The sequence below is a fragment of the Parasteatoda tepidariorum genome, chromosome 3 (genome assembly GCF_982258835.1).
Source record: "Parasteatoda tepidariorum strain Cologne lab strain chromosome 3, Ptep-v5.0, whole genome shotgun sequence".
In the NCBI taxonomy this organism is placed as follows: domain Eukaryota; kingdom Metazoa; phylum Arthropoda; class Arachnida; order Araneae; family Theridiidae; genus Parasteatoda; species Parasteatoda tepidariorum.
This window is the reverse complement of record NC_141757.1, coordinates 39,805,217-39,823,154: the sequence shown is the minus strand read 5'-3', so window position 1 is coordinate 39,823,154 and position 17,938 is coordinate 39,805,217. Positions and strand designations below refer to the sequence as shown.

General features: G+C 29.0%; 1 non-coding gene across 1 annotated transcript; it reads right to left on the bottom strand.

Annotated features, from left to right (window-relative positions):
- Positions 1–5,459: 5,459 nt before the first annotated feature.
- TRNAP-UGG (transfer RNA proline (anticodon UGG)) lies at positions 5,460–5,531 on the bottom strand. The gene has a single exon. It is a non-coding gene; the product is annotated as a tRNA-Pro (tRNA).
- Positions 5,532–17,938: the final 12,407 nt, after the last annotated feature.

The window sequence follows — 17,938 nt, the reverse complement described above, 5'->3', positions numbered from 1 at the left end:
TTAGATTAGAGATTCCCAATTTTTTGTAGTTACGGAACATTAAACAATCGAACGTCTTTTGTCGGAACCCTAATTTTTAAAAAGCATTCATTAGCAGACACAAATATGCTAATAAAAAAGCTAATTATTGCATTAACATTTAATATGCATGAAATTTTTTCATTAGTTTATAAATTAACCTTTAAAATTTGTTTTTATGTCAGATTGTTGAATTCACAAGTCTGCAGTGGCGGTTACGTTTTTGCTGTATAATTTAAGACTAGTAGTGCTTACCGAATACATAGAAATTGAATAAAATAAGCTGAATTATGGTTCTTAAAAAAGAACTGTTATACACTGTGAGAATGGTTACCAGAGTAAAATTTTTCTGTAACCATGAACTCGTTTATTTTCTTTTGAATTCCAAAACAGGATGTAAAGCTCATGCAATCATTTGTAAATGCATATTCTTTTTAGTAGTTTATTCAATAGATTGTTATTAAAAACTATATATACACCAAAGAGCCATTACATTATGACCACCCTCCATCTATAACAATGGGCTCGCCCAGGTTTTCTTGGTTTCCCGTCCAGGAACAATGTTTTCATGGGGCACATTAGGACCCATAATCCTCATAGAACAATCCCTGACATCTGTAAGCTACTTGAACATAGTTACAGACCAGGTTCACCCATTCATGGCAACAGTTTTTCCTGCGGGGGATGGTGTTTACCAACAGGATAATGCACCATGTCATAAGGGTCGAATCGTCATGGATTGGTTCGAGAAACATTCCAGTGACTTTCAAGTCATGTCTTGGCCCCCAAATTCACCTTACCTTAATCCAATAGAGCATTTGTGGTCCTACTTGGAAAACCAAATTCGTACTGCCACGCTACCCCCTCGCAATGTGAGGGAATTGCAGGACCAGTTGGTGAGCGCTTGGTACCAGATACGTCAGACTACCTATCAGCACCTTGTGGAATCAATGCCACGGCGGGTGCTAACAGTTTTGAGGGCTAAAGGTGATCCTACATGTTATTAGTAGGGTGGTCATAATGTAATGGCTCTTCGGTGCATAGATTAAAATTTACTTTTACGTAAACAATTTCATAAAAATAACCTTAATATTAAATAAGTAATAGATTATTGGCTGGTTACGAACCTAACACAGGCTTAAAAAAATCTTAAAATCCTAACTCACGAAACCCCTGCCACCTTCCTATGGAACTATACCATTCTACGGAACACTATTTGAGAACCGATGCCTTAGATAATTCTTATAATATATTTTAGCATTTAATAAATATAATAATTCCTATGATTAAGTTTTACGAAATTATTTGATAGAATTATCATCATTTTATTAAAAATGATAAAACGATTAGGATTTCCAACATCTTCTTTTAAACTCAATATTATTTTTCATAGAAATTATACTTCAATCTATATTTTTATATTTTCATATACAAATTAAAAAATTACATAATAATCATGTCTCAATGTAAAATCCTTTAAAACTAAATAATAAGCTCTAATAAATGTAAATGTCTTTCTGTGTTAATCTCTAGTCTATATTTGTTAGGAAAAGAAAAATGGATTGTTGTGGCTGTTGTTCCAAGAGGGCAGTGAGAATGACATTTTGAGTTGTGGTGTGATAAAGTACCTATCGGCAGCAGTAAACGTGTCTCAGGTGGCTAATTAGAGATTTTCCTTTCAGAAGACAGTCATTCCCAGAAGCCATATGAATCATGCAATGAAATAGGTAAAAGAGTTACGACGGCTGTAGATGATTCATCGCATTTTCACACTGATGAGTTCTGCATCACGTATATGGAAATAAATATTTGATGCTTCCAAAGCGAAACATTTTATTACGACATATTTATAGACATTGCTTTAATTTCTTTTTCAATGTTAATAAGAAATAAGAGATTTGTATGAATATATTAAATGTTTAATTTCATTACGATATATTTAGAGATATTGCATTAATTTCTTTTTCATTGTTAATAAGAAATAAGAGATTTTTATGAATATATAAAATGTTTAATTTCATTACATGTTTATAGAAATTGCATTAATTTAATTTTCATTGTTTATTAGAAATAGGAGATTTTCATGAATATATTTTTAATTTCATTGCGACATATTTATGGACATTGCATTAAATTTTTTTTCATTGCTTATACGAAAAAAAAGATTTTTATGAATACAATAAATATTTTATGATTAATTTCGTCTGAAATTTTAATAAGAATTGTTAATATTTTTGAGTAATAAAATTGTAATAAACGAAAGATTTATTTTTATTTATTTATTTCTCTTTCATTATTTTTGATAAATATATGCGTTATTCTATATCAGGTAGAGAATAAGAACTTACAATTTTACATAGTTCTTTTAGGAATATGATAGGATTTTTTAATATAATTGCACTTTGCATTAAAGTATTTTAGAGAAAAATGCATAGTTATAAAATATTTTTGAAACTAATGTATTAGTTAATTTATGCGTTGAGTGAGGGACAAACAATAGTATCGCTCACATGCAATATTTTTAAGTAATAAGCGAACTACAGTTCATTTTCCTATAATAGCTTAAGTAATAGCTTAAGTTTTTAGTAATAAGCGAACTACATTCATTTTATAGAAATATAAATACTTTACTGAAATTAATAATACTTTAAAGCAGCATTTTCTTTTATGCTGTATTTAACTGTATGGTTAATTTTTTTCGGAATTATTAAGGGGAAGCAACATAGAAAAATTTCAAAAAATTGAAAAGAAAATGTATTACATTTTCCGATAGTTTATCTTTTTAAGATTATTTTATCGAAATATAGAATTGATTTTAGTAAAAATGTAAAAGTAACAATATAATATTATATATTGGTGTTATATATTGGTATTATATATTGCATTTTATATTGGGTTAGGTAATTTCAATATCATACATATTTATGCAATACATTATTGATCACATAATTTTAAAGGCAAATTGCTTGAAACTATGTATATCTTACTTGCTGTTTATCTAATTAGAACTATTTTTAAATGATTTACGAAAAATTTTCTCTCCATGTTCACAATAAATACAGTTTTCATTACATGTAAAATTTTTTTAAATGGGTTGGCTAGTTATGGATAATCTACGAAATTATAACTTATTTCATGTCATTTTTTAAACTTTTTTTCAAAACACTACCATTTTATGAAAAAAAATGTTTTTTGAAAATCCTACATACCACAAAAATCACATTCATGTAGTTTGAAAAAATACAAACGGAATCAATTCGGATGATTTTTTTAAAAAAATTTATGAATACAAGTGACAGAAATTTTTTAAAACAAAAATAAGTTGTAAACATTGCGCTATATAAGCATTTTTTTTAAAAAATTTTATATTTGGAATATGATAAAATAATTATTAAAAAATGTACAATGCGATGAAAAAATGTAATAAAGGAATTAATCACAACCAATGTAGTATATATAAAAAATGTATTGACTACAATCGTAATCCTTCTTTTTTTTTTAAAGGCTTCTATTGTGCTGTTTCCTCTTATCATGCAAATATATGAGCATTATATTAACATGATAAACAATTTTGTCTTGTAATACTTCTTAGAAGCAAAAAGCGTTAAAATTGGCATTAAAATAATAAGTTTGCATAGCTGGATAATTATGTGAAGAACAGATTTGCCACTTATATGGAAGTATGTTTTTATTAGTATAGTGTTTGTCTCTTAATAACATGTATCTACATTAAAATAAATGTTACATGAAGCTTTGTTTACTTTTTTAATAAATTAATCCCATTAATTATTAACTTATTGCATAATTAACGACCTCAATTACAGATATACCAAATTTTCCGATTTAATCCCAATCGAATTTTATGCAATATTGTGTCATGAATATCTAAAACTTAAGATTGTTTTTACCAAGCAAGAAATATCGCTAATGCACAGGTAATGTAGGAAACTTTACTGTCTTTGAATGTGAGTTTCCCAGTTCAAAAACTAATCATGGTATCAACACATTCTTTTATTCAATTTACTTAAGTTCCTTCTCGTGAAAATAAGAAACTCTTAAGGATCTGATTTATTTTTCTGATTCAAAGAAAAAAGCACCAAAATTAAGTTGCTAAATAGTAAACCTTTTAAATTGCCTCATTTAATATTTATTTGACTAAATATTTAAAACTCGGCTAAATATTTTGAGCATTATTGGGGAGGCAGTGATTAGTTTAATTTTAGTATTTCGTTCTGGTAGCATTATTATAGTATTAAGCTTACTTTTGGCCGTTGCAGATACATTTTAATTTGTATGTGATGTAAGAATATTATCCCAGAAAGGAGCATCAAATTCTTTTTAGATAAAATTTATTTTTTAAGTAAATATTATATAGAATATGGCCACATTCAAAAATATAAAAATAAAGAAAAGAAGTCCATTAAGAGAATCAAGATAATAATTCTCTCAACATCGAGAATTTCTGTTACGATAGAAAGATAAGTATTCAACGGTTGGGACTTAAAAGCCCAAGGATCCCCCCCCCCCCAGTTACCAATAATTCCAAATTGAAAGTAAATGAATTGTTTCCAACGGACAGTTAGGAACATGCGAAGAGATCCATGTTTTAGCGATTTATCGAAAGATATTGTAGCCAAAAATGAAGCCAAGCCCCCATAATCAATATTAAATTTGAATATAATTTGGCAAAAGTGATTCACCGAAAAAGACTGTGAGAATTAGTATAACCATGTAAGTGAAACATTTCTGCGGTAAGAAGTAAGTAATAAACAGTTATAAATAGATTTTTGTTTTCGATTTAGTCGCGACAGTGAATTAATGAGTCTTACATTAGTATTAAAATAAAAAGTTAGCCGTTACATTGATTGTTAAGAAAGTAATAAAATATATATTTTATACAATCTTTTTGCAAATTGAAATAAAAATTAAATAATTGGTTTAATTTAATTAAAATTCGGTTAAGAATGATTAAAAAAATTAGTTTAAGAAATTAAAGAAATTTTAAAAGCTGGGAGATATATGTGTAATGCCTATTGTGACATCACATATACCACGGCTGGACACACAAAAGAAATATGTAATATTTTATTTTAATTAAATTTATGGATCTTCTCCGTGTTACAAAAAAAAATTTTATGCAATAGATTTTTGTTCTCGATTTAGTCGCGACAGTGAATTAATGAGTCTTATATTAGTAATGAAATAAAAAAATTAGCCGTTACATTGATTGTTAAGAAAATATATAATGACTATTGTGGCGTTGCAATTATTATTTTAAATTTGATTAATAATATGTTATCAAACATTTAAATATATCAATTATTTTCATTACATTTATTTGTGGGGAAAAATATTTAAATCTAATATTTCATTTTTAAACTTACTTCTAATTATTTTCTGTTTATTTGTGGAATCAAATTCTGACAAAATTAATTCTCCGCGGGCCCGGCCGGGATTTGAACCCGGGACCTCTCGCACCCAAAGCGAGAATCATACCCCTAGACCACCGAGCCACAGCTGTATTCGAATAAACACAAACAAGGCAGATAACAGAAAAGCTTTCAAAAAAATAATTTTTAGGTCTCCTGATTCAACAAACTAGTTTTACAATCGAAGCAGAATGAAAGCAATCTAAAGATCACATTTTGTGTGTGCTATATTTTTATTCTCATTATTTTTATCCTAATCATTCCGTGTGCTGATTTTTTAATACAATTAAGGCTATAATTATTTAAAATTAATATAAAGAATTTAAATCAGTTCAGTCATGCCAGAAAGTTAATTACATATACAAAAAAGGTGAATCATTGAAATATCTGAAAATTTTATGATATAAGTTCTTATTAGAAAAATTTATTTCTTACTAATCATTTATCCAAATATAAGATCAAATAAGGTAGAATAAGGGGTTTGATCATGTTGGATAATCAGTAACTAAAAAAACAACCTTTTTTAACATCGTTTACTTAAAAATATTATTAAAAAAGTAATTTTTTTGATGCTGTTATTTTTCAATTTATTCCTTTTGAAAGTATTGGAGCAAATTTTAATTTTTTCCTCAATTTTAATTTCTTATATAATTTTTACGACACCATGACCTTACTGCTAATTGTATAATTTTCAATATCAGTTTTAAAATATTTGTAAAAAAGTAAGTCCTGATGAGAAAAAAATTCTTTAGGGAATATTTTTATTGAAATCAAATTTATTCGTAAAAAAGTAAATCTTGATGAGAAAAAAAATACTTTAGGGAATATTTTTATTGAAATTAAATTAAGTGTAGTGTTAATTATTATAAAAATATTTAATGTTTTCCTGTCTTGCGAATCGATTATAATAAAAAAATATGCTTTGAAAAAATGTCGTCAGAATTCTTTTCTTACTAACAGTGTTATTAACAGTAGATAAAACAATTAAAAAGATAAACAAGCTACCTCTTTAAAAAGGAATAGTGTTTTTAATATTTTATTTCAAAGGGTATATGTTTAATTGTAAATAATGTAAAAAAAAGTATTTCCAATGTAAATAAAATATTAATAATTAGTACTTGTATGTTCCACCAAGGAATTAGTTTAAATATTTCATTGTTTTTTAAACAGTGTTGAAAGAAGCTATTGTGTATACTTTATTAACACTATATTTATTAATAACATATTTAGATACATTATCGTAATCAATATGCATAAAAACTGATTTTCGAGATAACTTCTTCTTCTTCTTCTCATTGGCACGACAGCCCAGGATGGACCTCGACCTTCTCAACAAGCCAATGCCAAGACATTCTTCCCTTAGCCAAGGTTCTTCTTCTCAAGATAACTAGAAGAAACAAAGTCGTGCTAAATTTGTTGTTACTTTTCGTGTAATTTGGTAGAAATATTTTTACAGTTTATAGGTTAAACATGATTATTTATTTAATTAAAAAGAACAGAAAAAAATATTTGCTGTTTACATTAGAAAAAAAAAGTATGGGTGAAGTAGTAAACTTTCGTGCTCCTGGCTCAGTTGACACATCGAAAAGCTAGGAATCTTTTACCCAGGTGCTTCGGTTATGATCATGGTAAAATTAACAATGAAATATGATTTCATAATAAATCATAAATTTTAAAATATTTGGGAAATTTTAATAATTTTCCTTAAGAACATGAGATAAAAACCATTACGTTTTAAAGAGATAAATAATTTTCTGTAAATTTAAAAACAAATATAAAATGAGCACGTTTAATTTGTTATAGATTTCAAAATCAGTATTGAATAATAATAGAATCCAGAACCACATAATCTTTGGTATTGTACTATTATTTTAAGCATTATTGCATTAAATTATTTTCTCATAATGGACACAAACATAAAGCACCATGTTATTAAATAATAGTATGGTATTAAAAAAGACTTAGCACCCACATAAAGTTTGAACTAGTGATCGGATCTTCCTGTACTAGGAGATTGAATTTTAATTGTTTAATGGGGTACTCTCATATATGCTTTTGTATCAATATCGTCTTAGAGCAGACGATTTTTCAAACTACATAATCAGACACAAAAATATAATTCTTTGAATGCTTGCATTTTAAAAAAAAATCAGATTTGGAATTCTGACCATCATAATGTAAGGGTAGTTACAGTCTGGCGAATATGGTTGCTGTGGTTTAATCGGTGGAGTGGTTGAAATTTATGTGATTTTAATATCACTTTTTGCCCATTTCGCCATATTTCCGGAACATCCTAAGCTAATCTAAAAGTTTTTGTACGCTATTATGGAATCTGTTTATTTTGTTTGCACAGATCTATGGATAAACAAATTTTATAGATGAGAGCAATTTTTTTTATTTGTTTAAAAAGTTCTCGAGATATGACGAAATACGCAAAATGTAAAATTAACATTAACGGGTCGAAAATTTCAACCGCTCTCCTGACAAAATTGTTGGGACCATACTTCTCAGTTTGAGACTATCCTACCTCTTATTATTTGAAGGCTAGAAATCCAAATCAGTTGAAAAAAAGGCATTGTTTTTATTAAAAAGAAGATGTGGTTTGTCAAAGCCATTTAAATTGAGTTTTAGTATGTTTTGATAATACAGGGTGTTCCATTTCCTTCCCTTTATTTATTAATTCGTCTGCGCCTTAATCAGAATTTTGTTTTTCGATTTTCATTTTTAAAGCGTTGTTCTATCTATGGAAGGGATAACGGCAAGGAAGCGGCAACCATGCATTCGAAACACTTTATGAATTTCATGTAATGTTGTATAACTTGTACGTATTGCTGTAAAAGCCACAGAGCATTCAAAAACTACGAAAAAAGATCTGAGAAACTTTACAAACAGTATTTCTCACTCCGATTAAAAAAAAAGGAAGTAAAAAAATGTATTTTAGGGTACTAAAGTTAATATTTAAGCAAGAAAAAAAAATTATTCAACTCTAGCGAATAAATTAAAGGGGTTATGGCACATTATACAGAGAGGAGTTGAAAAAACATTCTTAAAGTCATCTTCAAATTCAATACGAATATCAAACTGGTTTAGAAGGTTTCACCTTATCAGTGATTCGCACGGGAGTTCACCGGTTAACAGAATAATTACTATTACGTTCTGTTTCGATGTATAATTTTCTTAACCTATTACTAAATGTAGATTATTATAACCTTAAAATAATTTTCTTAAAGATGAAAAATATTAATACATCTTTCAAATATGGTAAAAATAAGCATGATTACAGAAATATTTATCTTTTTCTATAGTCTTCTTTGATCATGATCTTTTAAAATACTTACTATCACAATGGAACTAGCTAGTATACAGGTGTATGCAAGTATCGCGCGACTGCCAGTGCAATTTTCGTCGTTACTCCTCTGATGGGATGGCAAATTGTAAAGAGAACTTAATTAGCTTAGACTTAATTTTTTACTGCGAGTCTCATAATTAGATATTGAAATTCTTTCTCACAAGCAGTTTTTTTTTACCTTAAAACTGTTATTTCCAACTGTTTTCTTTAGAATATATTTAATTAACTACTCTCCTTTTTCTTAAAGAAAAAGTGATTAATTTAGGAATATAAGTTCTTTTTGCGTTGTATTGCTCAATGGATATCCATTTCTTCTTTTTTAAAATGTAAATGAATCTTTCTGAGCAAAACGAAGAGCTGATAACCGTTAATTAAAATGAAGCAATTTTTTTTTTCAAAAAAGGAAAGATATGTGAGACTAAATATTATTTTACACTTTAACGTAACTAATGTGAGGAATATTAAACAAAACATTATAAAATGAAAATGAAAGTGCTTTAAATTTCTATACAGATTACAGTTTTTCTCACTGTACCATTTTTCAATTTTAATATTAAATTTCTTAATTTATCTGATATAAAAGCATGTTTAATGTAAAATAAATGTTTGCGAGTTAAAATAATTACTTACTTATATTTTACATAATCATTGAAATAAACGCTGAATTCTTTTAAAATGAGATTGTAAGCTATTCAATTTCGTATTTTACATAGACGCACTAAATTAAACAAACTATTTACCGTGACTATGCATTAAAAGTACAAGACCATGTTTTATTGCGCTTATTTGAATTATGTTACGTTGAACACAAATCACTCCATCTACAAAATCACTGTTTTATTACATTATTGGGAGTACAAATTAATTCGGTTCGTTTTTTTGTGATCAAAAATGCATTTATTTTAGACCAAAATGAATGAACAGATTAATAAAATTACTGTACATCGCTGGCTACTACTTTTTCCCACCTCTCGGGCAATTTTCGAATTCCATCTCAAAAAAATGTCTCGTCTTTTGAGGCTATCCAAGTAAGGAGCCAAATTTCGATTTCTGCTAAAGAAGTGAACTGGTGACCTGCCAAATCGTACTGCATCCGTCGGAACAACCAGTAATCAGAAGGAGCAATGTCCAAAGAATACAGTGGATGCAGTAAAATGTTCCACTTGAGCGTTTCAATATAATTTTTTACGACTTTCGAGACATCAGGCCAACCGTTGTTATGCAAAAGAATAACTTAGTCATGTCTTTGCTCGTATTCCAGCCGTTTTTCTCGTAATGCACGACTCAAACGAATCAATTGTAGCTTATACCGATCCCCCGTAATGGAATCACCAGGTTATAGCAGCTCATAGAATACAAAACTATTCATCATTCTTGAAACGTTGAAACCATTCCCTACATGATTTATCAGTTGGAGCATATTCACCATAAACTTGTACAAGCATTCGATGCACTTTTCTTCCAATTAAAGCAGAAACATAAAACCTCCCGCAAGTGGTGCTTCGTTACCACAAAATTTGATATATTCAACAAAGTAAAAAACAGGGTTTTGGTATGAAACTCAAAGTTATATAAACTGAGTATTATTGACAGATGTTTAATCTCTCAAAATCGGGATTGAATAATTGAGATGTAGAATCTCTCAAAATCGGCTGTCACTATATAGCATTCATAACACCAGAGCCATCTTTTAAAAACGGACTGAACTATTTTGTACTCCCAATAAAATTAAACTTTTTTTAGAATACGTAAGGTATATTTTATTCATATTAAAAACGGAATAAGTATAATATTAGAGATCACCCCGGCCTGTTTCACTTGATTCTCAAAGTCTGATTAATGAAAAAGAACGTAAATATGGAAAGTAAATTAAAGGCACAATAAAATCAAGAAAATATAGCTATCATTTTTCCTTGAACTCGTTACACTTTTAGGCACACACCATGAAATGGTCTGGATGATATTCTTCTGGACAGTTGAATATGTGTAACCTTTATTAGAATGAACTGTATTTTCCTTTGTAAATGTTTATTCCATTAGTATTTCTATATCCATTTATGGAATATGATTTGATTCCTTTAACATTTTAATTCTTATGATCACATAGTTAAAATAATACTATTTCTTTTATATTAGGATTATAAATGAAGTGAAATTTTATAATTAATTTATATACATATTTAGCTAAATCAAATTCTTCTTCGAAATTATCTAGTTATATGTATCAAATAACAAAATGTTTAAATTTGATTGACAGCATTTATAATCATGAACTGTAATTTATGACAGCTTCATTATAGTAAGATATATAATTTATGTTACATTTAAGTGCCCAGATTTCTTTTATTTTTCTAATTTATCGTAACTATGATCTAGCTGTTAAAAATTTGGTTCAGTCGTGTTTTGTTATGGCTAGTTTTAAGAGAGTCTTGTACCTTGGATCAATTGAAACTTCATATTTTTTATACTATAAGTAATAATTCAAATTTTTTCGAAATTTTGTGGTAGATATATCATACGTATGCTTCTTAAAATATTTTTTTATGTAAATGAATTCTATAAGAACTTCATAAAAGTATTATTCAAAAAATACTTCAAAAATATTAAGAATGGAAAATTGGTCATGGAGACAACATAATGTTCCTTGCATCCTCTTATGGATACCTTGGATCATCGGATGTAACCCCTTAGATAATAGTTTGAGATAAATTCTCTTAAATTCAGCTACTTGAAATTTGATATTTATGAAGCTATAACTTTTTTCAAGTAGCTTGCAAAGATGAAATTAATCATAAATGTAATATCAAGGAATATTTCATCAGAATATTTAAAAAAATTACAGTTTTATAAAGAACATAAAGAAATTACATATTGTGTTTTGCAAGTTAAGAAGAAGAAGTATATTTCTGTTAACTGGGCTAGTTACCCATACCTTAAGCAAATTTAAGAGTCGAAACAGAGACCTGTCAAAAATAAAGGGATTTGGAATTTTTAAAGCCAAACAAAAATAAATTATTTCACCTAATAAAAGATTGAATATTATTTTTTTTAAGAAATGATATTTTGGTACTCATCTACATTAGTTCTGATTTTAAATGTTGTTGTTTCTAATGACACTTGGATAATCCAAGCTGGCCAGCTATTGACCTTTTGAAAATTAAGTCAGGAAGATACGTCTTTTTGATAAGAGAATACCGTAAGGATGAAAGTATGTCTTTGCTCAGAGCCCCGCGGATAGATGGCAGCACCAGTTATTTGTGCTGTCACTTCCTCAACATAGATTTGAAAGGGAATGGAATTTTCTCCAAATCACAGTACCGTTGGTACTGCTCATTGACCGATCACAGGACTTCCATACATTCCAGAACTTTCATCAACCACATATTTTACGAGCACGTGTATCGCATGTACTCGGTGGGTCTCAGTGGAGTTGAGAAACAAACACGGGCCGGTTCAGGACCGGAGTGTGATTTTCGAACCACTAGGCCACCACTTTCTAGTGGCAAGTACTATAGGACAATCAAATCTAAGTACTATAGAGTTTTATTTACCATTTAATTTGTTTGAAAAATTAAACAGCAATTAAAAACCATAAACAAAAAGTTTTCTAGCACATGAATGGAAAAGCTGAAACAATTACCAACACAGCCGATAGTAGTTGTTGTTGCATCAACTATATATAATGAATGCAAAATCTCTGTTCTGAGTAGGGCTGTTAATTAAACTGGTCTACAGCAAATGCGGATCAAGGTAGGCAATCTATAATATTTTCCTAAAATATAATATTTCCCAATTCTTCCCTATTCCCAAAAACATAAAATATACAACTCTAAACTTTCATAATAAAAGGGCTTTAAAACACCCAACAGATTTATTTCCAAATTTGTCTGGAAATAATATTAGAGAATTGCATTCTTCAATATTTATTCTTCTCAGTAGTAGGCATACAAGGATATCTCACAGGAATGGTGTTGAAGAGAATTATTAGTTTTATCTAAAGTATTTGTTAGACAAATAACATTAAGTATCTTCACTGTAAATAGCTTTATCTAAATCCTTGAATTCCTGTAGGAAAAAATCCGATCTAAAGTACAAAATAAATGTTTGTTTTTGTCTTATGGATTTGTGTAAGAAGTCGAAAGAAAATAAAAAGATTAGGCTCCGGCTAAGTATGTACAAAATGAAGCAAATAAATATTTCTTCTGAGGTTTTTGGAAAAATTAATGTCTCGTGAGAAGTGAAAATTCAATTTAATTTATGTTAACTTAGAGTTTTAAATGTAAGTAATTGTACGGAGATTTTAAAATCGTTTTTCTTTTGCTATTTAACTAATTTTACATAATTTTTCAAAGTTGTAATTTAAAATTGCTTAAGTGAAATTATGTAAAAAATTGTTTTACCTGTAGTTCAACTGAAAATTATTTTAGCAAATAATAAAATAATAAATAATTAGAAAAAAAGTATTTATTATGCCTAATTATAATTGCAAGAAAAAATTATTCGACTATCTAATTTATACGACTATCTAATCTAAATTATTTGACTAATTCCAGAGAGTTGGCAAAGTTAGCATAAAGAAGCCCAAGCTTTCTATTGCACTCCTGACTGAGCTATTGGGACCATATGATCTAGATTACTTTTACTCCCTTCATTTTGTTGGTTAAAATTTCTAATCCGTTTATTCAGTAAAAATAGATCTTTGATTTTGAATCCGAAAATCAATTGATAGCAGGCACTGAATAATTAGAATGTTTGTGGTTTTCCATTTAAAACTTTAAGATTGGCAGTTAATTCCTGAAAATTTATTCATTAGAATGCAAGTTATTGAGGGAGATGTATTATTCTTTATTTTGCTATCCTTTGGAGTAAATGTATTTTTATTCATAGAAATAAATAAATCAAAAATAAAACTTTCATTTCTGATAATTCAGCAATCCTTGAGCTATATTTTGTTAATTTTGAGAATTGCTTCGCCACGTGATCTGTATATCTCATGAAATCATATGTTTCGTGTGCTTCATCACGTGAATTGTGTAGAAACGGTTGTTGTAGTAGTTAATTTACGTCACACTAGAGCTGCACAATGGGCTATTGGTGATGGTCTGGGAAACATCCCTGAGGATGATCCGAAGACATGCCATCACAATTTTGATTCTCTGCAGAGGGGATGGCGCCCCCGCTTCGGCAGCCCAACGACCTGCACGCGAAGTCGAGCACTTTACGGTAGAACAGTTTAACGAGAACCAATACCGCACACCCTCGGTCCCTACGCAGACTGATCCAAGTGGTCACCCATCCGCACACTGACCGCCGCCAGTGATGCTTGACTTCGGTGATCCGCTGGGAACCGTGTCTTAGCGATCAGTCCACTGCAGGACCATTTTGACGAATCTAGGATGAAGATTAAACGATCGAAAATATAGTGGCGAAATAAACAGACCGGATTCTATGGTGGTCAAGGAGTTGGCCTCGCCACAGAAATATTTGGGATTCAGATCCCGCTTCGGGCATAGGTGTAAGTTGTCTCTTTGTTCCATTTGTCATGATATATGGTGTCCACGATAAAGTGATTAGAAAAGTTAGATAAATTAGCACTGCGAGGTTTTCTTTCGAAAAAAAATAGAATGACAAAAAAATTTCTTTACTATAGATGGAATTAATTTCCTCAAAGAAGTAACAATGGTTATTTCGTCACTTTGACAAAATGTTCACTCGGAGCATATACCAGGAAACGGCATCGTCGAAAACAAAGAGAGTTTCCTGAAATTTGAGTATATCCATATTTTTACAATGTATATCTGCTTTCGTTACTTAAAATATCGCCTGTGCAGATATTTTAGCATATTTTAATATTTCATAGAAATCGCATTCATTAAAGTAAACAGTACGAATATTTTTTTTAGTTTTTGAAATCTGTGTATAGATTAAAAAAGGGACACGTGTTTTTCTTTTTTATATTATTTGAATGTAAGTTATTCATAATTTATGTAAATAATTATTTGCAAAGTAAATGAGTTTTGTTTTAATGTTTTTAACAGAAAATAGAAACTTTAGTTAAAAAATAAAATCTTTTGAAAAAAAAAAATCTAGAGTTAAAATAAAATAGTACCGTGCTTCTATAAAACACTAACTTTCTAGAAATTACTTTAACTCTTCTTAGACAGTTTGTTAGAAATAACACATTTAAGAGATGCACTGTTAAAAGTAAAGTGGAAAAAGAACATTTTTTGTTTTGTTTACACTTTAACAAATTGTTGAGAGAACTTTGTTTGATTTTTAAAGTGTTTACTAACATTTAGAAACGAAAAAAAAAAACACTAAAACAGAAGGATTTAAAAAAAAGGAATGTTTCTAAAAACTAAAAAGTAAAAATAATAAAATATAGTCTGCTTTCAATTTTCAAGTACCTTTTTTGGCATAACTAAAACAGCTAATAGAAGTTTATCTGATTATTTTTTTGAATAAAAGTGCTATATATAAAATGAAGAATTTTAAACAACGTATTCATAGCGTAAAAAATAACGAAAATCATCAATCATAAAAATAATATTAATTATTAAATGCAGTTACAGTCTGAGGCTAAATTATTAGACGCACTATAGGATTCTATGCGAAATCACAATTACAAAGGGATACTATACAGCATCATTGTTTTTACTAAAACAGTTAGTAGAAGCTTATACGAGTATTTTTTGAATAAAACAGTTATATATAATAAAACAGTTTTATATAATATAGAATTTTAAAGAACGTATTCACAGTGTAAGAAATAATGAAAATCATCAATCATAAAAATAATATTAATTATTAAATGCAGTTACAGTCTGAGGCTAAATTATTAGACGCACTATAGGATTCTATGCGAAATCACAATTACAAAGGGAGACTATACAGCATCATTGTTTTTACTAAAACAGTTAGTAGAAGCTTATACGAGTATTTTTTGAATAAAACAGTTATATATAATAAAACAGTTTTATATAATATAGAATTTTAAAGAACGTATTCACAGTGTAAGAAATAATGAAAATCATCAATCATAAAAATAATATTAATTATTAAATGCAGCTACAGTCACAGGTCAAATTATTAGACGTACTATGGGATTCTATGGAAAATCACAATTACCAAGGGATACTATACAGCATCATTGTTTTTACTAAAACAGTTAATAGAAGTTTATACAAGTATTTTTTGAATAAAACAGCAATATATATAATGAAGAATTTTAAAGAACGTATTCATAGAGTAAAAAATAATGAAAATCATCAATCATAAAAATAATATAAATTATTAAATGCAGCTACAGTCACAGGTCAAATTATTAGACATACTATGGGATTCTATGGAAAATCACAATTACCAAGGGATACTATACAGCATCATTGCTTTTACGCTGCTGAAACCAGTTTACACGTGATATGTTCGTGCTTCAATTGGTTAACATTGCAATGCAATACGTTGAAAATAAATACAAGTAGGAAGTATGTAAAAAATCTATTACATGTGTGTTTAAATGTAAAAGTATTGCATATAAACTCATGCAAGACATGTAATTATTGAAGCACTACAGTGCGTCGAATAATTTGGTCTAATTATTATGATACACTAATATAATATCTGAAAAAATAAATATTCTATATTTATACAATACATCGTCTAATTTATCCAATTGCCGAATTTATATTTTATACAGTCCAATTTAACCAATTGATACACGAACGTAAACAAATCGGTTTTAGTCATGTAAAAACATTTAAGTTGTATAGTATCACCTGTTAATTAAGATTTTATATAGAATCTTATAGTGCGTCGAATAATTTGTCCAGGGATGTCAGCTGAATCAATTCTTTTTTTAAAAAAATGTTGAAATTATTATTAAAATGTATTCAGAACATGGATCTAAGTCAAATGTTTGATATACCATAACTATTGTAGAGATTCATTTAAATCTTAGCAGCAGATTACAGGTTCTGTCAGAAAACGTTTTCCACTGGCAATGGCATAGGGCAAAATTTGGAAATTTCCCTACTGACCAATGGTCAATTGTCGCAATCTTATAGGAAACATAACAATAAGAAGAAACAAGCGTGAAATAAAACAATTTTTATAATATTAAACAAATTTTGCATTAATTTCATACTTTTCTTAAAGAAAAAATACTGAAATGTACTCTTCCGACAAAAAAAGGGATGAGTAGGTGGCAAGCGGCAGACAGATTTTTTAATCACTCCTTACGTTTAGTCGCCCTGTGGACAGTGGCGACTGTTAATTTTTCCATATGGGCTATCTTCAATAGAATATGTGACACCTGCTGCATATCATTAGATCGACCCGAAATCGATCATAAAGTCGTCCCGAACGCTGATTGTCATTGGAGAATTGTCATCTGTTGAAAATGCATTTTTTACTCATTGCATATGATAATCTCATTATCTTGAGGCAGTTGAACATAATTATTAACTAAACATTATGTTTATCCGTTTGAACACTTTTAGTTACTGCTACTTCCCTTTCTCATTACATATGACACCCTATATCAGACTAATACACTTTGGTATCACGAATTCCTTGATAAATGCCGTATTTTGCGCATGAATTTTATGTATAAGATTGAACTAGACAATACTGTATAATAAAAGTGTGTGAAAAATGAACAAAATGAAAAAATGAACCATTTATGGTGAATTTATACTCGGTTTGAGAATGTTTTCTACTCTCGATTCGTATATGGTGATTCATTTTTAATTTTGGAAGGATTTTCTACCCTTGTTTTGTAAAGACAGATTCAATTTCGATACAAAAAGGGTTGTTTATTGAAGCTTAATGCGAATCATAGAGCGTGAACTTTCCTCGTAAGAAGGCTGTGGCAAACTTCAGACTCTCAACAGGCCGTGACTGCTTGGCAGAGCACCTCAACAGAATAGGTATCCTTTCATCTAGTGAGTGCCAAATCTGCAATTCGGGAACCATGAACTCAGACCACTTGCTTATACGCCCTTTACTGGACAAACAATCGCAAGAGCGGGGTGATCTCTGTAAACTTCACTGGGATGCCAGAGATTACATGAACTCTTTGTAAAGACTACTCCTCATTCTTCACTGTATGTATACTTATTTTTTCTTACTTTAATTTTATCTA